Below are 21,512 nucleotides of genomic sequence, written 5' to 3'. Positions count from 1 at the left end.
TGTAGACCCTAGCGCAGCGTCTGATCTTGGGCAGACACGAAAGCAAGGGTGCCCGTTACGGGGAAGGCGGAGGGCAGGTCTCCGGCGTGGCACCTGAGCCGTGACAGGAGAGAGGCCAAGGTATTTTTCATGCGTTTCTCTTTCTGCCTTTTTCCTCCTTGGCTCCTCCTGCTCTCTCTTACGTAATGTTCGAGTTGATAAATGATGTTTAACGTCTTCATGTATTACGCATTCTTGCATTCACAGGCAGTGTACAGACACAGGTCCTCCTCTTGCAAGTTTTAGTTAGATTTTCGCCGCACATTTGCAGATGGGCGCACACAGGTAGAGCTGGTCTGTGGTGTTTATTTTGCATTTTGGCCTCTTAACATCGCTCCACGCTGCAGGGCAGACGGGGTGACCTTCAGGCCTTTATTTCACCGACTTCCAGCTTTCCTGATGTTACAGGACATCACCTTTCTTTGCAAAAGCAAAGAGAAAAACTCGAGCACCATAAATAACGTGGCCTGCCCACTGCACAGCGATATTCCACAGGCTGAAGTTTCTGTGACAGTTTACCTCTCACAGGAGTGCATGTGCCCAGCTCTGTCATTTATGCAAATGAACCAGTGCCCAGCCCGCGTGAGGACACCGTGCACGTGCGTCCCCGGGCCGGCACAGGAGAAGCCCGAGCTCAATGTACAGGCGAGACCACCTCCTCCCTGTGCCCCAGGCCTGTCGAAGCCGCGCTCGGCAGACTTGTATTTCTGTCAAGGGCTTCGGTTTTCCGTCATCTATTTTTTATAGCACTGATACTAACCCAATTGCAGCAAATGAGGGGTATTATTTCTGGCCGGGGTGCATCACGGTGCTGATTTGCCCGTCCTAGGAGGCAGGCTCGCTGTGCTGGGTTTACCATGGGAGACCTGCTTCAACAAAACGTAAGTGTTCTGAGATGCTTGGCATTTCCAAATGTAAATGCCCGCTTCCCCGTGCACGAGGGGGGAGGGCCGTGTGATGGAAAGCCGGGCGAGGGATGGAAATTTTATTGGGTATGACTTGGGGCAGGATGACAGCTGGCTGAAGGCTGGCACAACAATTTGCTACTTTCTCCGGTTTCTCCGTATGTCATCCATCTTGGAGAGAATCTTGGTTTATTCTGCAACAGCTTTGTGACATTCAGAATCATATTGTCGCGTGCTCTTTCTGAAATGTGTCCGTGTCCTTGTCTGCATGTGCTCTCCAAATTTAATAAGGTTATATTTTGAGATTTTTTAAAGAGTGACAAAGATTCTCAAGCCAGGAATTTTAGAGGGAACCATTTATAAGAGACCGTAGCTTCCCCACCCTACCAATCACATGCACACCTCTAAACACTAATGAACACAGAGATTTTAAAAATCAACCCACTAACTAGCAATAACGATCTATATTAGCTTAGAGTGCGTTTTGCTTGCAGCAGCTTTACTTACAATGATTCATTCAACATCAACAACTAATGACCATATATTAAGTTACCCAATGTGAAGCTTAAATCTACAGTGCATTTCACCAGGCTGTTAGTGGTTCCATGAGAGCTAATGCCTTACATTTCATTTCTCTGAGAATATTAATCACATCTGAGTTGTATAACCCTTACTGCTTCTTCAAGCATGATACTGTTTTGTCCTGTAGTGTCCACTCTCAGACTGTTTATTAGCTTTTTGACTTTGTGAATGTAGTTACCGGTTTTCAGCTGGTCAGAAAGAACATACCCAACCAACTCCTTACAAATGGCTATTTTTCAGTATTCCTTCGTGTCTCACTTCGCTTCACAGCGAGATCAGTGGGACACCAGCAGTGGAAAGGAGTCGGCTCCGGGCATTATGCACTTTCTGTTCAGCTTGACAGCTAATTTGCAGGCTCACACTTTTTTAATGCTCCAGTTCCCGAAACCCTGACAGCGAACCCTCCAGTTCCAGCTAAACGTGCAAATAGAGAACGGAACCCAGAGGGCTGCCTTGCGTTGGCTCCATTTCCAAGGTATTATTTTGGTCAAAGACAGACATTTATTCTTGTTCAGTGCTTTCTAGTAAGAGGGAATCGTGAGAGGGCAGAGAGAGAAAAGGCAGAATGGAAAGTGTTGTCAAACAAGCTTGAACTTTCCAGCGAGAGTCACAGAAAGAATTCAAAGACCAAACATTTAATCAAATTGAGTTTTAAAAATTATGTTAAGTAAGGATCCTTCCTTAGCTCCACTGGCGGAATGTTTCAGATGCTTTTTCTATATAAAGAGATGTTTGATCTGATAGCGCAAGTGGCATTTTTATGTCCCAGAAAAAAATGATTATTATTAGAAAAGAAGAAATCCTGGACACGTAGCCAGATATGGGAACAAATATTTAAGGGGTAACATTTTTTGGCATGAAATAGAAAGACACAAGTTTTTTCTAAAACACTTGGCAGGGCAGAGAGCTTCAACATATTTCTAAACTTGCCCAGTTGCCAAACCCCGCGGCTTGTTTTGCTTTTTCTGTTAAGGAAGGAAGGTCGAAGCCTGGGCTCCGATGGCCCTTCTGGGTCCGTCACTTCATCCCAACAGGGCTCAGTTAAATGAGTTCAAGTCCTCCTGGAATGCGCAGCCTGTCATCTGCTCTGCACCCAAAGGAAGCACGTGGGGCTCTGAGCAAGAACTGGAAGCAGCCAATTTCTCGGGAAATATTTGAATGACCCCTGGAGGCGAACAGCACAATCATTTACATGAAAATCACTTCGAATGTGAATGATGTGTTCCAGGGTCAGCAAAGATCTGTGTCTGCTGAAAACTGCCCACAACGAGCCACCTTGACTGACTTGGGCGTGGAGGCGGACACTGGCTGTTCCGAGGACTCCTTTTTAGTTCTGGTCTCTCCATTACGTGTGCTGTATTTTGTAAAGCGGTTTCACTGAGAGTGTTAAGCAACTAGTGACTAGTCCTTCAAACTAGTAAGCCATTGAGCGTCTTTTGTGCCATATTTGGAGTCAGCAAAGTGTGTTTTTATACGCTGAGGGGAGAGTGGATAGGTTTGTTTATTGAAAGGAAGCTTCACTGTATTATTACTTTTTTTTTTTTTTCCATTTTACCCGAGAGTTCAACAGGCGGTCTGGGCCTTTAGACAGTAGGCAGAGCCTGATCTTGCAAAGATGTTGCTTTATGGATGGGAAGGTCCTTTAGTTCCTCACACCTGCCCTTCCACTATGTAAAATGCAAATCCACGTGAAGGCGCCCTCCCTTCTTCGATGCTGGACCACACCAGATGCACCTGAGCTTCCCACTTACTTTTTGAAAAGACAATGTTTTAAGCTTGTTTTTTTGTGTGTTTTTTTGGTGTTTTTTAAGGCTAGAATTCCCCTCCTCTCTCCATCTCCCGTTTCCCAGGAAAATCTCATTTCCGCTGAACTGTACCTGTATTGTCAGCACAGGTCTCCCTCCACAGTACAGCTATTCTAGGGCCTCAGGCTTGGGCTTTGGCTGGGGCTCAGAAGGAGCAGACCCAGTCTTGAGGAAAGAGGAGACCCGGCTCCCATAATCCCATTGTCCTGGACCCTCCCTTGCCCCCTCCAGCCCTGGAGCAGACATCGCTGGCTGTCAGCTGGCCAGCTTCTGCTCTTCATCCCAAACCTCTCTAAGCCCCAAACCTGAGACTTGAAAGCAGCAAGAATCCAAGTCTAAGAGCCAAGTCAAAACAACCCTTGGGAAACCAGCCCCTCCTTCTATCCTGCCCCAAAAAACACTGAAAGGAGCAGTGTTTTCAAAGCATTTCACTAATCACTGAAAAGGGAGCAACTGTGAGCCATGTGGATGCCAATGAAAGCCTCCAGCTCTTACCTCGGTTACGGTTCCCTAGCAAAGGAGATTAGCTCAGATGTTGCTAGCAGACACCCAGAGCTCAGATGTGTTATACCTGCTGGACCTGCTAACCTGGAGTGAAAAGGTTAGCGACGGGGCAGAGAGGGATTCTAATGTACCAGGAGGTGGGAGACACCAGGGAAAACAGTCCCTGATTCCCAGTCACTGCCCAGGGGGAGCTGTTGTGTGGATGACTCCTTTTGTTTGTTTGGTTGGTTGGTTTTGGGGGGTTTTGCTCTGCAGTAGCTGTGGGGTGAGTAGGTGTTGAACATGAATGAATGAGTCTTGAGTGTGGTCTTGGAGTTGTGGGGGTTCAGAGCTAGCCACCCCAAGATGTGCCCTGTGGTATGCTGAATGTTTTGAGCTAAAGGCAGTTATAGCTTCAGGCTCGAGAGAAACTTCTACCCCTCCCTTTAACTACCTTGAATTAAGGGCCTTGCCCATAATAAGAGATTATCAGCGATAATCTCATTTGACCTATCCATAGGGCAGGACAAACATCTATTCACTGAACAGCTCCTCTTATCATCCTGAAGTAATCCTTTGAAGTCCCGAAGGCACCTTCCTCTTCCCTAGCTCAGGATGTCATATACCTGAGTCCCGCTTTCTACCTGGGAACCTCTCCTGCGTGTGGGGTCTCTGACTCTCTCCTGTCTGTGGGGTTCCCGTACATATGTACGTATCAAACTAGGTCATTTTCTCTTGCTAATCTGTCTTATGTCTATTTGATGATGAGACCAGCCAGAAGAATCTTGAGGGTAGAGGAAAGTTTGTTCCTCCCCCACAGAGCACCCTTGGGTTTCAGTGTCAGAGTGGCCCTGGGCTGAACAAGCTACCCCAGACAACTCCAGGGGCCTGCCGGGGCCGGTCCTCCACATATATCCCTGGGCCTGGGCCTAATCCGGCATCGGCCCCATGTAGGGAGGTACACTGTCAGAGGCCTCATTTCAGACTGTTAAAGTTATACAAACAGAAACGAATGCTGTGGCCATTGAATGTCATCAGCTTCAGCCGCTCCTTGAAACTCACTTTGACATCCCTCTTCCTCCCGAGCCCTAGGTCCACTCAGGAACCTCCAGGATACCCAATTCCTTTGTGAACAGATTCCTTTTACCTTAAGGGTCGCGGGGCACCCTCAGACCAGGGACGACTTTCCCAGGAGAGGAAAAAATAATTTTCCTTCTACCCTTCTGAGTTCTCAGCTGAGACCATCGTAAGAGACAGATTAACAAGAGAAAAACAAACAGAAGTTTATTAGCACAGATGCCTCCGCTCTAGTGGGAGAGACCCAGACAAAAATGAGTAACTCCCCAGGTGGCTTAGAATTGAGGCTTAAAAACCATCTTCACAGGGAGAGGGCAGGGGGATGGGGCCTCTTAGGGGAGAGGAAGTGATTGTTGAGACAAATGGGCCCTTAGGGAAACAAATGGGAGGTATGGTGGTTTGTGAGAAAGTGTGTCTGAGTGTGGTGTCGGCATCCAGTCTCCCCTCCTGTGATAAGGGCCAGTCCTCCCTGGTTGATGAAACTCCCCAGCAAAGAGTTATGACAATTGAGCTTCTCTGAGAGGTTCTGTCTTTATGCAGATAAGGGAGCTCAGAGAAAGCCTCTCCGAGTTGCTGTTTAAGTGTCTATAGCTCAAAATAATCAAAATATACCAAACTGGCATATTTTGAGGTGTCACGTGCTGAACTCCTGCAGTCCTATTTTGGGGTGACATACTCTGCTACCCTTCACTTTTATATGAGGACATACATTATTTGCTTCTACCCCATAATTGCCTTAGTTGCAAAGCTTTTTTTTTTTTTTTTTTTTAGTTTAGCACAAGCCCAGACTTGTACTGTAATACCTGTATGGAGGTTGCTGGATAGTAATTTTTAAGGAGGAAACAACTACAAAGTGTATTGAGATTGCTTCTCCTTTGAGTCAGTCTCCAAGCACTCAGAAAGCCATGATGAGCAAACTATTTGGGATTATAACAAAGGGGCATTTTTAACACAGCCACAGCAGAGTATGCCTGAGCACTGATCCCAGGCCAGGCCGCCTATGTGGGCGATCCCGCCCATCACTCAGACCTGGGGAACTGGCACCTGTCAGTGGCCCCACCTTGTATTATTGGGAGGATTACCTGAGTTAATATAAAAATCTTGGAAAACAGCTTGACACACAGTAAGCGTGGTAAGTGTTGGCTGAAATAAATACTACAATGTGCCGCAGGGAGCTTGGCAACATTAGCATTGTATTAAAATTTGAATTCTAAATATTTTCTGAAGCATTTTTTAATTGCAACTGTTAAATAATCTAAACGTCATCAAGGCACATGCACAGAATTTTAGCTATCTGTAGGTAAACATTTAGTTTGATCCATTATAGACAAAGGGGACAAAAGTACACACTCACAAATACACGCATACACACACTCAGGAGTATAGACCAGGAATGGCAATTTAACTAAAATGTAACATAGAAGCAGATGCATTTGAATGAAGACGTGAAGGGATTGTGTGTGTGTGTGTGTGTGTGTGGTGTGCGCGCGTGTGTGCAATTTGCTTTTTCTGCTTGTTGTCAGAATAGTTCCATTTAGGAAACACATTCTGTTCCCAAATTTGCAGATACCTGCAAATAGTATTCTGCCCAGAAGGGAAAAAACAGCTTACACTGAGTCATTTGAAGCAGATCTTATTGGATGTCAAAATGGAGTCTTTATTGCTGTTCGAGGACTGACTTATCTGCAGAAACACATATTGTTTCTCAATGTAACATCAGGGCCATCCCTTGAAATAGGATGACTAGCCATGTGCCTCAGGAGGGGATGGGAGGACCCCTGAGGAGTCCCCATGGGTCCTCAGAAATCCCCCACATCCTATGACCCTGGTCTGAAACGCCTGCCCATGGGGTCCATCCTGTGCGTAGAAAACACAAATGTCTCTCTTGAACTATAATTTACCCGAGAGAGGAGAGTGTGTTCTCCTTCTGTTAGCACATTGTAGAGCCTCAGACAGTCAGAGAAGCTACTGCGCCCCCTTCGGTTGCAAGAGCAGATCCTGAAAAATGTCTTTCAATTTGTGAAAAGAGTCTGGGCAACAAGGATTCGAGCTACAGAGAAAGAAGGGATCAAGGGCTGGTGCAGATATTAAGGAGGGATGCTCTGAGGAGGGGCCTCCTTAAGTAGGAGTTGGCTTTGGGTGGAGAGAGGGTATGGGAGCACTCGGCGGGGAGGTGGGAGTGACAGAGCCACTCCATGGGGCAGGAAGGGGCTCGCTTCCTCTGCTCCTTTAGATCTCCCTCCTCTTCTAGCCTGCTCCGCACAGATTTGGGAAGGACTAGAAAAGCACAGAGTAGGTATAAGGTGTATTAGCACTGTGGTCCTTGCTATAGGCGCCCTTCCATTCCCTTCAGTGCTGATCCATGAAGCTTTGCTAGAGAATGTTTATTCCAAATAAAGGGGCAAGGAGAGTGGAAATCAATCAGCAAACCGGACCAGGGCCGCCAAAGGCAGGCTGCCTGTTCACCCCCACCGTAGACTGACCCTAGGTACCACAGCCCCGATTTCCCCTTCCCCACATAACTACAGTGACTCGTGGTCTGTAACAAACTAAAAATAAGGACCAGGGCAGGCAAAAGGAGGTTTACAGTTGTGAGTCGGCGAAACACACTTCATTCTTGTATTATTTTTTCCGAATGATTGTATTATTTATTTGTATTACAACCGTAAACCTCCTTTTTCCCACCCCTGTATTTGCAGTTTCCTTTTCATAGGTTTTTCCTGATAAGTAGGTACCAAACCTTATAAAGAAAAAAGTATATATTTTATATATATATAATGGTAAATTTACATTTTCTCAGTTTGACTGCACTGCTGTTTTGGTTGTTTTGTGATTGTGGGCAGATCCCACCCACCTATTTATTGTGACATTTCTTTTCTAGAGCGAGAATAGGACAGACTCATATACCATTGTGATCTGGGTGCATTTCTTCAGAAGGTACGCTGTGCTCGGGGAAACGGGCTCTGGGCTCGGGGCTGACAGGGCCCGGAGATCTCTGCGGGTATTTGAACAAAAGGGCTCTCAGCGAAGCGAAGGGAGTAAAAGGCACCGCGGAGTGTGCGTGTGCTCCGGCCTCTCCTTGGCACGCATGCCCATCGTGGTCCCAGCAGAATTTCCCACTTGAGGTTCTGCAGAAACACCCTGGATTGAAGCTAACCGAAAGGAGGCAGTGGGGGGAAATCAGAGGGAGGGGGCCAGGCAAAAGGGATTTCAGACAATGTGAGTTTTTCCTTGCAGAATAATTGTTCTGGGATTCTTTACTCTGCCCTATTTCACAATGGAAAATTTTGCTGGGGGTCCTAAGAACACTGCAAGGAAACTAACTGAGCCCCTCTCTTGGCCTACAAATCCTTCCTTCTGCTCCTGAGTCGCAGCTATTCCCAATAGTGCCCCCTTGTTGTAGGGATGCCTCCTGCTCACGGATGCCTCACAGGGACACAGGGGTTCCTCTTATCAACACACACACCTGTGGCAGCACTTCTAGGCCCCTCCAAGCCATCTATGCCTAACGTTCCCTGGCTCTCCGCCTGGCTCCCCGGGCAGTGAGGCCCTGCTTCTGGGTGTCACTGCCTGCGGCGTCAGACTAGCTGGATTGCTTCACCTGCTGACTCCCAAGCTTCTGGCTCTCTCTTCTTCTGAAATCTCTCTGGACAAATATTATATGTAGATTTTATCCCACCCTATATTGTTGATCTGATCATCATGGAAGAATCTACCCGAATCTACCTCCAAAAGAGCAGATTTTCATAGTTCCCATACCCCTTCACGGCAAATTGTTTCAATCTTGATCACAAAGAAGAAAAGCCCAGAGGATGTATTTAAATCATTGTCTCAAATCACTAACCGGTTCCCGGGCCCGCCATAGCAAAGTGCAACAAACTGGGTGGCTTGCAACCAAAGAAATGCACTGGCTCCCAGTTCTCAAGTCTAGAAGTTTGAACTCAGGATATCAGCAGGGCCATGCTGCCTTGACAGGCTCTGGAGAAAGCCAGTCCTCGTCTTTTCATAACTTCTGGGATTGCAGAAATCCTTGGCCTTCCTAGGCTTATGGCAGCCTCACTCCAGTCTCCTCCATTGTCACGTGATGTTTTTTTCATCTGTCTGTCTCCAGAAAGCTCTCCTTCTAAGGACACCAGTCATCAGATTAGGGTCCATCCTAATCCAGTACTACCTAATCTAAACTTGAATAATCTATCATAGCGAATATATATAGCAAACAAATGTAGATCTACCTATCATCTATCTAACAAATGTATATAACGAAGTATGTATCATAAGCTCAGAGCACACGTTCAGTCCCCAGACTCAGCCCTCACCCCCTCCCACATCCACAGAACTGGCAGGCTCTCTGGGGGCCATGGAGGGCCATGGCCTCAGGTCTCCCTGGCACGGCTGGCCCACCTGGCCCAGGTTATTTCTGAGTGAGGCCAGAGCGCCGAGGACTAATCACCCCTCACTGCCACCCAGGTGCTTTGGGCTCCCTGAGAAATCATGAACTTCTAAAGCCCTGGAGCGTATCCACGTGAACCTTAAGCCTGCAGCTTACTTTTTGCTAAGTACTATGATCATCCCTGTATTAGATGATTCTTTTTTTTGACATCTGTTCTGTCACATTGGTGCCCTTCCCAGCCACACACAATATTGAGGTTATCTTCCAGGGGCATGAGTTTGCCTAAAGCCTGCTGCATCCCCTGAATTGTTCTGACTTTGGGGAGCTGCAGAATGTCCTGGAGTTACTTATCCCCACGCAAACAACTTACAAGGTCACCATCTCCACTGGACTTTCCGTTTTCTACTGACACATTATTTTTTTAAAGGAGAATTTCGACTTCCTTAATTGTAAATCAGGTTTTAAATGTGCATGTTTTGCAAGAAAGGGGATCAGATATCAGGGCACGGTTATGCGATCGTGTAATTTATTAGCCACAATAATAATAATCTGCGTGATACTTTTAATCCTCCGTCTGCACCCCTATTTGTTTGTGTATCTAGAGAGAGACAAAGGCTGAAAGAGAGAGAGAGCGAGCACTTTCTAAAAGTCCATGCTTGGTCATTACACCAGACCAGACCTTGTGTTAAGACATAGAGAATCCCACTGAAAAAGTAAAGGCCGAGAGGCTCAGTTAGGAGTGACAGCGCAAGGGCATTTTATAAATATTTTGGTAAGTAGGTAGAAAAGAAAGTGATTTACGAGGCAGTTATTTTGCACGAGGCTGTGTTCACAGCCAGTTGAAATTCCTCATTGGCATCACCAGCTGAGCTGTGTTGTTTTCGGAGGCTCGTTCTATTTAAGTCCCAGCTCCTCCCATGCAGGAGGCAGCATTACGGCCTCTGGATCTGAATCTGTTCAGATGAGACTGCACTGAAGTAAGTGCTGTGTATTCATCGACGAAGGGAAGGACTGAAGTTCCCCACTGAGACCGAGTTTTCTTAAAAAGCCACTGAAAGAGTGTGGATACTGGACCCGAAGTAAAACATACAAAATAGGGAATGGCGTGGGTCGTCTGTTCCTTAATAGAAGAAAATGACCTGTTTAGTGGTTTCTCTAGGAAAAATATTCAGTAAGCAGTTAACATTGATTTAAATATATATATATTAGCCCTGGCCAGGGCTATTGTGCCAGCGCAATGGTGGGTCTCGGGTTCAATTCCCAGTCAAGGGCACGAACCTGGGTTGCAGGTTAGATCCCCAGACCCAGATGAGGGCCTGTGGGAGGCAACCAACCAATGTCTCTCTCATATAGATGTTTCTCTCTCTCTCTCCCCTCCCTCCCGACTTCACTTCCACCCTCTCTAAAAATCAATGGAAAACAATAAGTCAGGATAAAGCCCCTTGCAGGTGTCACATTGGATACTTGTTCACCTGTCCCAGCAGGCAGGGCAAGTAACTGGGGGCCCAGCTCCAAAGGTGGGGCTGCACAAGTCCTGGACTCCCGGGGCAGGACTCTGAGCTAAGCAGATCCCCTGTCCCAGCGCTGAGATGGCCCAGAGCATACTAACCACAGTGTCTCGGGCCCCCTCCCAAAGGCCCACAGCTCTCAGGAGGAGTCCCTGATTGTCCTTTCTCAGAGGAACTAAAAAGCTCGCTCCAGAACTACTCAGAAAGCTGAGTCATCAGTGGTCTATGATTTCATTAAATGCACGTGTTGCCTTTATCTGGGAAGGTTCATAAGTGTTGAAACATGGCTTAGTCAAGTCTCTCCGGGGTCCTGACAGCGTCCCTGTGAGGGGGAAAAGGCCTGTTTCACAAAAAAGAAAAGGGGGTGATTTTTACAAAAGCTCAACCCACCCTTGAGATGATAAATGTTCGGGGATATTGCCCTGTTTGTTTTTTGTTTCTTTTTAATTCATAGTAAACTTTTTAAAAAACAAAGTTGGAATTACACTGTATTGGTACTCCTCTTGTGCTTCATTGTTTTGAGAATATTTTTTCAAGTCAGAGTATTCTTTAAGACTGCAAATTCTTTAGCCGCACAGGAAACCATACAATAAATAAGAGCCAGAAATTCTTCTGCAGCAAGTGTTGCATTTTTCTCATTCCTTAAAAAAATCATTATGTAAGTTACTGTACATGAAATGTTATGGGTGGGTTTTTTTCAACAGAGTAGATCATGATCATTCTAAAATTGGGCAGAACCATCTGGAATGTGAGTCATTAGACTAAGTAAGAAGGAAAAGAAGAAAAGTAATTCCGTGCCTCCCTGGGAAACGGAAGATCTGCATTGCCCCTTGTATCTCATGGGCTGGGATCTGAGCAAAGGTTAGACGGCATGGTTTTCGAGAAGCAGCTGACCTGGGGTACTGGTAATTCACATTCCCACAGAGCTGTGGCCACCAGTTACCGGATGGTGAGGGATGTTCGTCCTAAACCAGTTTAACGTAGGCCCAGGCCACAGAGACGGCATCAGCATCTAACTCTGCTCTGACTCAGAAAATGAACGTTCAGAAGCAAGCCCAGTCCGTAGGCCCTGAGAGAGGAGTCCCCTGGAAGAGTGGAGATTTGCTGCACTGGCCCAGGGCAAGATGCGTAGAAAGTCAATGAAAACCTAGATTCCCTTTGCTTTTCAAGTATGCAGACTTGAAGGTTTTTAGCAATTGTATCCTGAACAAGAGTTTTACTTGTTAATATCGGTAGAACTTACAATTTACCACATAAGATCAAGGAGGGTGGGAAATAAAAAGCAGTTTCTAGGAAGCAGAGATACGGCCTTCCTGTGGCAAGACAGCGACGAACAGTCACAGAATTCATATACGCTGTTCCCTGTGCTAAACACGTCACAGGTATTATTGAATTCTCACACACCCAGTGCAGAGTAGATATCCTACTGTCGTTATATCCTACACCCGAGGAAGGAACGATTGGAGGGCTGACTTCATTCATTCCTCCACATACTCCCTCAGAAGCCTTGTTTTTGGCTCTAATGCGTGGCCAGCGTGGTCTGAGTGAGGGAGGCACTGTTAGGAACAGGGCCACCATCTCTGCCTCCTGATGGAGCGGAGGGGAACCACAGCTCGGATTTTTATCTATTTGCCTGTCTCCAAATTGCTGAACCCAACACGAACAGAGCAATTTAGTGAGAAACCTGTGAGATCTCCCAGGAGATCAGTAAATAACATTGCCCCTTAATGAATTTTCTTCCTGATTGGAGAACCACTGTGATTAACCTTAGAATTAGGAACTAAAATAATTAGTGTTGTCAGGCATCATTTTGTGGTGACTGGGTGGATGCAGGAGGCATTTGGTTAAACACAGTTAAGAAATAATGCCCCTTGCTTTTGCTCCTGCACCAAAAAGAGTCTTATCGACCAGCAAGGAAGAAACAGGAAAGCTCACAGGACAGAGGTAGAGAAAGATGTATCCATCAGTATTTACCTAGAACACGAGAGTCATCACAATGACCAGTTAGACAGAACAGCAAAGAGAGACCTCAGCAAATCATTTTCAAGTGATCCGCATCCATGAATACAGTTGTTTGTCTATCCAAAGGCCCATATGAGCCCATAGCCAGGTGAAAACATTTGCCAGGTGAAAACATTTGCCGAGGTGACAGATGGTAGAACCAGTGCCTGAAGCATCTATTCATGGCCCCATTCTTTCCACTACACCATGCAGTAGGCTTTTCTAGGGAACGCAGTCCTTGGCATTACATTAGATCATCTGTTCTCCATTAATGGACGAGAGGACCTTAACCGAGTCCTATCCATAGGCTGGTTGGATAGGCCCACAGATCAAGAAAGCAAGCACTTTTGTGTTTGGAATAAAAATCTTTTTTGAATGTTCTCATAATGTCCACAGGAGTTACTTTCCATAGGTTTACTAAAACTCTGTAAGAAACTGACCGGATATATTTCAGCTGTTTTTTAATATCAGACCCCTCGTCAAGGATTGTACCACTAGGATGGTATAATCCTAGGATGGGTTTAATCTTAAGAGCCAGTCATATTCCCGTGAGAGTCAGTTATCAAAGAAAATAAAAAGCCCATCTGGAGCAGGCTCGGGGACAAACATTAACCAGCAGTTCACAGTAGCAATCGAGGTGGTTTTATTTGGCTTTAGCTGTCTTTCCTAAACAAGCCATTTCTCTCGCTTTGTCTTCAGATGTGTGGCAAACCTGGCTTTATCAAAATGAAAGAAGCCTAATCATGAGACATTATTTGGAAATCAAGTTTTATTGTTTCATAGTGGTTTAATAACCTTGATAAATAAGGTTGTGTTCTAATGAGAACATTTATTCAAAGGAGCTTTTTGGGAAATGGCTCTCCAGTCTTTTCTTTCATAATGCAGGTATGATCTGATAAAAGGCTTCATTTGGCAACCTGGTAGCAAAATTACTCATTTCCCCCCCATTCAAAAAAATCAAAAGCACCAAAATAAACAAATCAGAGTGGCTCATTAAAAATGCCCTACCCAGGAGTATAAAAAAGAGGCGATTACTGAATTTACTAAAATCCCCCCAACTTCTTTATGTATTATTACTTTGGTAGTAAGTCGGTAACACAATATAGGGACTCTGACATCTATTTAGTTAGCTGTAATTGTGGTCACATAAGTAATAGGATCATTAGTGCAAACTCTGGAGGATTCTTAATAACCTGCCCGCTTCTCAGAGGGGAAGAGAATTGGCTCTGATGGAGCTATTTCCATCATATCAGTGCTGATTGTGAGGAGTGACTCAGTTGGTAACCATGGAAATGACGCCAGGGAAGATGAAGGGGGGGGGGGGCATGGGCACACTTCCAGATCTGCTGCTTCTGTGGACGCATCCGTGCAGGGACCCAAATGTGTTAGAAGGACACTTACTATCTAGTAAGACCAGACTCACTGGGCTTTGCCTTCCCTTCACACTTTCACTGATTCTCTGTCACCAGCCTCAAGTAAGTATGAAATGAGGCTACGGAATACTTCACTCCAGGGACCCTGTGTTCCTTCCAGAAACAGGCCTCGTATTTAAAGATGCATGTCCAAATGCACTAAAAACAGGCCCTCCTCCCAGACACATTTCTCCTACTTCTATTTCTGAAAGCCCTGGTTGACGTCCAGGCTCCTGGACTATATTTATCTTTATATTTGTGTCTCTATTTTTCTGGCATCTGTTTCCATAATTTTCTAATACTTTAATACACATTTACTTGGAGGGCATCAGTACAAGAAAATAAAAGACCGTCAAGAAAATAAGCAACCAATCTCCTTATTCACTCAAGCTCAGTTAAGTTGAAAACAAGCATATGTGCCATTTTTAATGTGGTTTCATTGGTTCAACTTATTAAGTAGCACAGAGCTCCTACCAAGTAAGCTTTGTTAGCTGAAGTATCTTCGGGGATAGATCTTTTAGAAAGTGATCCATACAAAACTTTGGGCCTTTTTCTATTTTTAAATATGTTCTACTAATCTTCAGATTCTACTAATGTGTTCCTTTGCTATTCAGCAAATATTTACTGAAAGCTGACCATGTATAGGCACAATGAAGGACACAAAAGTGAATGAAGCCCTCAAGAAAACATAAACACAGATAATATAAGGTACACAGACCAGGAACTAGATTAGTGTAAATGAGAGAGCAATTCATATTGTTGACATGGGGGCTACTTTGAGATGGGCCTCCCAGAATGCGTGTGGTTTTAAGAGTAATTAAGAGTGATCCCAATGGAGGAAACAGCACAAAGGAGGTGACTCACAGTCCTATCTGCCTGGCCACACCAATCATGCTCTCCTGGAAGACAGGGACTTGCTTTGATTACCTTGGCACCCCTAAGACCCAGAACAATGTCTGACACGTGGTAGGCGTCCAGTTAAAAATGAGCTGATAAAACTCAAAAGAAGGCTGAAATACAAAATGTACAAAGAAAGGAGCAGGAAAAAGTCCAGTTTGACGAAAGAACAGAATAGGAGATGGGGAATAGGTGATAACATCTTGAATATTAGGTTGGGAACATACTGTACTGGGCTTGACTTGGAATTTATTAATAGATAATGTGAAGTCACTGGCCCTTTTCAAAATACTAACCTTGTAACAATTGCAACATGGGATCAAGGGAGAGAGAGAGATTGAGAGAGATCGTGGGGAAAACTAGAGACAAGAAAACCAATAAAAAGATTACTGTGATAATTTATTTAATAAAATGAGATTGAAATGACAGATGATCAGTCTGAAAATAGTAGCAGTAGTGACAAGTACTATATAAACAGCAAAAAACAACAATAAAGACAACAACAGCTGATACTTAATGATCAATGCTACCTCCAAGAACAAAGCAAAATTTCCATTGATTAATTCTTGGGACTCTTATCACAAAGTTATAATTCACAAGTTTATAGATGAGGAAATTGAGACCTGGAGAAATTAAGTGACTTCCCCAAGGAAGCTCTGCTGGAAGCTATGTTAGGATGCTCTATTTTGTTTGATCCCCTGGAACAGAGTTCTATGTGGTAGGGGCCAGCAACCCACTTTTACAAGCTTTGTCGACTGTAACTTCTCCTTTGAGTACAAGTGATTAGCTAGAATATCCAGCATCCGTATTAAGACTTCGAACCTAGAACCTCTGCAGCACGACGCTTTTTGCAGGATAATTCCCACCTTTTTGTAACTACTGGACTATAGCAGGCCCTGCTGGTTTGTAGCTGTTGACCCACAAAAGGCTGAAGTTCATTGTAAATATTAACAGGAGAAATCCTTGAAGACAGATACCTAAATCTTTTGATGAACTAGTCAAAGATGAACTGTAATTGCTTTTAAAAAAACAAAACAAAAAACACTTCTCCATTAAAGTATAAACAGGCAACACAATCTTCTATGCGATTCATGTTTTCAAAACATATGAGCATTTAAGATGTGCAGGGTGCTGAACTAGATGCAATGAGAGATAAATCATGAAAAAGAAATTTGTTTGATCTTACAGATATTATAGTGGGAGAAACAGATAGACATGAAGGAAATAAGTATCCCACTGTTGCTCAAGGAGAGAATTTTGAGAACACAGAAACAGTAATTATAGTCAATACGTTGGCTGTGTGAACAAGAGAGTTGTAGAGTCTCCGTGTCCAAGGCTGTGAGGATATGGGCATGATTTCAGAGACCATTATTGACTTGCGAAAATAAATTGCATGTTACAGGATTGAACAGACCAAGAGCATTTTAAAAAACACAGAGAGAAAGGGTAATTCAGGGGGAAGGAAACCTTGAAGGATGGTGGGGTTTGGAGAAATAAGAAGGTTAAGGAAATTTTATGTCCAGATTGGGAAGACAGCATGAACGTCCTTGGTGGATTTCAGGAAGAACAGATAGACAGGCTGAAGTGAGGGATGTGGAGGAAGATGGGACTGAAAAAAGAAAACGGAGTCAGGTCAGGGGTGGCCACGAGGTCATACTACATTGTTAGATGCTGATCTCTCAGACAGCAGAGGGCCCCAGGAGTTTCAGAAGAAAAGAGAGATAACTGAGCTCGGTTTTGGGAAGGGCCCTTTGGCAACATTATAAGTGACTGTGGCGAAAGGTAGGGAAGTCCAGTTAGGGACACCTGCTTCAGATCTCAAAGACACACTGACTCTGACCACAGGCTGGCACGTTAGGAAACTGTTACAGAGGTGATTCTGCAAATATACAGAAAATAATTGCTGCTGAAGGGTGACTAGCTCCTTCTGGTAGCTACGAAGACCATGAACTAGCTGCTCATCCCTCTGTCTTTTTCTGTCTCTGTGCATGAAATACGCCCAAGTATTCAATACAAACACACAAAAGTTTTCCCAACACAGCTTTGTATATATTTAATTTATTTTAGAGAGAGCAAAGGAGGGAGGGAGGGAGAAACATTGATGTGAGAGAGAAACATCGATTGGCTGCCTCCCACATGTGCTGTGAACTTTATGGTATCTCCACCTCCCCCCCCCCAAAATACCCAAACATCCTCACAAAACCCAAAGAGGCTAGTCAAGAAACGCAAGATCTTCTTAATTCTAAGCACCTTGAATTGGAGACTCTACTGAGAAGGTAAAATATAGAAAGGCCAATTTATCCTATGCTCAAAACTGCTTCCCGCTGTCAAATTGTAAAGAAATTGGCATACGCCAGAGAGGAGCAAAAATCACACGGAACAGCAGATGCTAACAAGTAAATGCTAAAAACCCTGAAAACTGTTATTTGTTAGGTACCTGCCCTTTCTGTTCGTGGCATACCCAGAGGAGTTTAAAGGAAGTAAAGCGATTGAAAGTGTGCTGCTGCAGCCTATAGATTAATATTCTGTCGTTGCCACGTCTTATTCCTGATGAACCCCGGACCTTGACATTCCCTGAGAGACGGTCAACACCCTGCTCTGTGCCTGTGAATTCAGTTTCTCCTCAACTCCAAGGAGATAAGTGAACTAGCAAGTCACGCTCCGAGAGGAAGCGTTACAGAACTCCCAGAGCTACGTTTCCAATATGGGTGAGACACACTCCCCACCCGGAGCCCCCATGTCCTGTAGGCCTTAACAAGCACTCGAAATTCTTCTAAGGAAACGAATTACTGTGACTCAGAGCAGTGCTTGAAGCAAATCAGCATCTCCGCTTTCTCTGGGTATTGAGCACACTCTGTATTGGTATATTGGATCTTTTTTTCCCCTCCTGGCTTCCCTTAAAGCCTCATCGTTATTTTCTCATAATCCTCATAGAAACCGATTGCGCTGTTAACACATGTTGCTTAGGTTTAAGCGTATTAAAATATAGCCTGCTGCATGTGATTCATAATTGAAACTAAGTTAGTACTTATTTTCTAAAAGCAGAAGATTGTTTTCAACCTTTTTAAGGGAGTTGGAACAAAAGGGTCCTTTGCTCTGTGTTTTCAGGAAAGTTGCTGCTGCACTGGGGCAAGAAGACATCTGTGTTATTTCAGGTGCTTTCTTACCTTTATGGCCAGAGCTGTGCCCCAAATACGACATGCCTTTAAGTGGCTCTGGGATGGATTAAATTCTCAGATGTTTTTTTCTTCTTTCCCGTTTGATGATGCAAATTCAGGGCTGGCCCACTTCAGCTATGAAACAAAATAAAATTATGCTGAATCTTAAGACACTGGTTATTTCCCTGGCACTTCGGGTGCCCATTTTGGTTAGGGTTTTGGGTAACCTGAGAAGAGTGTTAAGAAAAGCTCAGGTGCTTTCTCATATATATACATTTAATATCAAAAGGATTATCAATGCCTCAGCCTCAATTAAAGGAGAGGGGACAGAATTCTTAGACCGAACATAGGGATGAAGGTAAAGTACACTGTGGTCTCTTCAGGTCCCACTCTTTCAATGGCTTCCTCAAATTGCTGTCCCAGAATAACTCAGGCTCCATCCCCGAGTCTTTTTATCACCAATCAGATGTGGAAAACAGATTCATTGTAGGGGAACACTCTCCAAAGCCTGAGGTGCTATTCGGGATTTTTACAGCTCTATAAATATCCAAAAAGGCAACATAGCTGTTGCATGTTAAACTCAGTTTAAAAAATTGCAGAAACGGTTTTCCAAATAATGCCACTTTCTCATTCAATACCCACATGAATCATAATAAAGTAAATATAATTGCTCATAGCTCATTAGGATTGAAGAATCATTTTGAGATCAAAAGAATTAGGAACTCTCCGGTCTTATGAGAGTTTCACGGATATTTTTCTCTGTTTTAGAAATGAATCTGTGACAGTACCACATACGTCCCCAACACCATGCTCCAGATAAGTAGATGAAGCTATACATGATCACAGCTGGCTGTCACCCTTTCTGGGCCCCGTAACAAAGCATGCTCTCCTTTCATGGGTTTCTTGCGGATTTCTCTGAAGTGGGGTCTGTTCTAACATCTCTTAGAGGACTCATGGCCCTTTAGCCGGTACCCGTGGTGTCACTTATATAATGACTAAGGGCTCACATTATTGTCTCGGCTAAAATCTAAGGATTACCACATTTTGCTGCACATTGAGAAGGTTGTTTTGGAGAAAAGCTCGAATCTCACATGATAGTTGCCTCTAAATTATTTGGAATTTGAGCAACGCAAGGCCTAATTATAAGGAACAAAGGTCTGTAATTTCTCAGAGGAAGTCCTCAGCGCCCTGGACCAGTGCCCTTCCTCGAGTGATTGATGGAGTCTCTAACTACAAGTGTTCTTCTTTGCCCCCTTTCCAATGTGCAAGTTAAAACAGAAACCACTTTGCTCTGCAGAAAGTTCTGGGTGTTTTCATCCCCCACTTTATGGAAAACACTGGGCTGCTTGACACTGGTCTAGGCTTCATTTTCTGGTGAGACCAAAAGAATTATCCCTTCTCCATAGCGTTTGCCTCCCAACCCCAACTGCATTTCACGTCTGGATCAAAATCCTAATCCAATGTGACGAAACAACGGCAGGAAGGTTGCTTACCACACTCTCCTGAAAGTCTACTGCCCCCTGTTCTGTGATTCACTCAGAAAAACAAAGCTATGTGCCCGTGGCCATGGAGACAATCAGGTGTTGGAGTCATGGCTGGGCTCTAAACTTTTTTTAAACTTTCTTGAGACAGAATTGACAAATAGCATCTTACAATGTGGTGATTTGATATATGTACACACTGTGAAAAGATTCCCCCCATAGAGTTAATTAACACATCCATCACCTCACATCTTAGCTCGTGGGTGTGCATGTGTGAATGTGTACGTTCTGTTCTTTCACAAATTTCAGAATCTAGGTTTAAAGCCCTGGTTTGATGCCCCTCATCCCACACTGCCAAAGTCCGAAGGATGGATTTATCAATACCTCCAATTGATTCTTCCAGATGATCATGAAAATACCTTTCAAAAATTCAGCAATTGCATTCTCTAGGTCTCACAATCAAAGGGTAATAAAAATGTCTTCCAGGGCCTAGTATGGTTTTCATACAAGGTGGGCCACCTGGGACCCAGGCCCACCCTCTTAGTTTGCCTTTGGGGGCTCAGATATGTTTCTGAAAAGCTTTTTTTAGAAAATGTATAGAAATCTTAACATACATATTTCTGCATTGCAGAGACAGAATGCATTATATACACACTGCACCATATATGAGATCATGTGATGTTTGTCTTTCTCTGCCTGGCTTATTTCACTTAGCATAATTTTTAAGGCTGTTTTTTGAAGTACTGAATCTTTTAAAACTCCACTGAAATTTCTCTTTAAATGTGCTGTTAATACTAGTGATGGATAACGTCTGCCTAGAAACTTAGAAATTAAATTTTATATTTAATGCAAGCACTTATTTTCAAATTGTTCATTTCAGGCATTCAGTGAAATGCATGGTAATGTTAAAAATTAACAGTGCTGTGCACACATATCTTTTGTATATTTCTTTAACAAAGGCTCACTGAGAACTTTCAATGTGAAAAGCATTGTATTTAGTCAATGGAATAGAACACCATGGAACATAGAATAAAGGTCTTGTCCTCAAGGAACATATAGTCCAATGGAGATGACAAGACATTCAAAAAAGAGTCGAAGGGAGGGGGAGGAAGGAAGGAAATGAGATCTTTAAAAAAGGTGCAGGGGTCAGAGTGCCACCGGGAATGTTGACTAGCCAATGTTGCACTCAATATGTGACAGAAGGAAAATAAAATTTACTATAAAACTGGAGACCTTCTCCTTATACCTATGCATAAATATAAATTGAATGAAATTATTAAACTTGCCGGATTCCAACTGTGGTAGTCCATTCACTGGAATTAAAGCTCAGTGCTGTTACGTGATCACAAATAACAGAATTTAAACAAGAGAGATGTTGATTGCCCACTGAGGCAAGAGCGCGAACTGGAGGCCAGGGTGCGGCTCTTGGTGATTGTCAGGGTCCACTCCTCCCCCTCAACGCACGGCTTCCCTTCTGTGAGCAGGGGGCTGCTCCGAGCCTACCGCCAGGTCTGTCCCGGCCAGCAGAGGAGAAAAGGGAAGCAGAAGCCACGTCCCTTCCCTGCACAGCATCTCCTCTCCCGCTCTGGCCGAATATGGTCCCGCCCGAGGGAAACTGAGAGACAGGTCCCCTTAGCCCTAATGCTCTGTGTCCAGCTGAAACTTCCATCACCTGGTAAGGAGGAGAGATGGGGTAGGAGAGGGCAAGTCACCCTCTCCGCCCTGTGTAGTAACCATGCTGCAATCTCCTACCACAGTTGTTGTAAATGAGAAA

General features: G+C 44.3%; 1 protein-coding gene across 8 annotated transcripts in view; it reads left to right on the top strand.

The window, feature by feature from the left end:
* SORBS2 (sorbin and SH3 domain containing 2) overlaps positions 1-21,512 on the top strand; it is a 172,815-nt gene that overhangs the window by 49,054 nt on the left and 102,249 nt on the right. The window contains exon 3 of one of the 8 annotated variants that reach the window (XM_087814088.1): positions 7,773-7,828. The exons of the other annotated variants lie outside the window; for them this stretch is intronic. The gene's annotated coding sequence lies outside the window, so the exon portion shown is untranslated. The remainder of the gene's footprint in view (positions 1-7,772; positions 7,829-21,512) is intronic. 8 annotated transcript variants of the gene reach the window in all.

This window comes from Miniopterus natalensis, chromosome 2 (assembly GCF_054644295.1).
Source record: "Miniopterus natalensis isolate mMinNat1 chromosome 2, mMinNat1.hap1, whole genome shotgun sequence".
NCBI classification, from domain to species: Eukaryota; Metazoa; Chordata; class Mammalia; order Chiroptera; family Miniopteridae; genus Miniopterus; species Miniopterus natalensis.
This window is presented reverse-complemented; position numbering and strand designations above follow the sequence as displayed.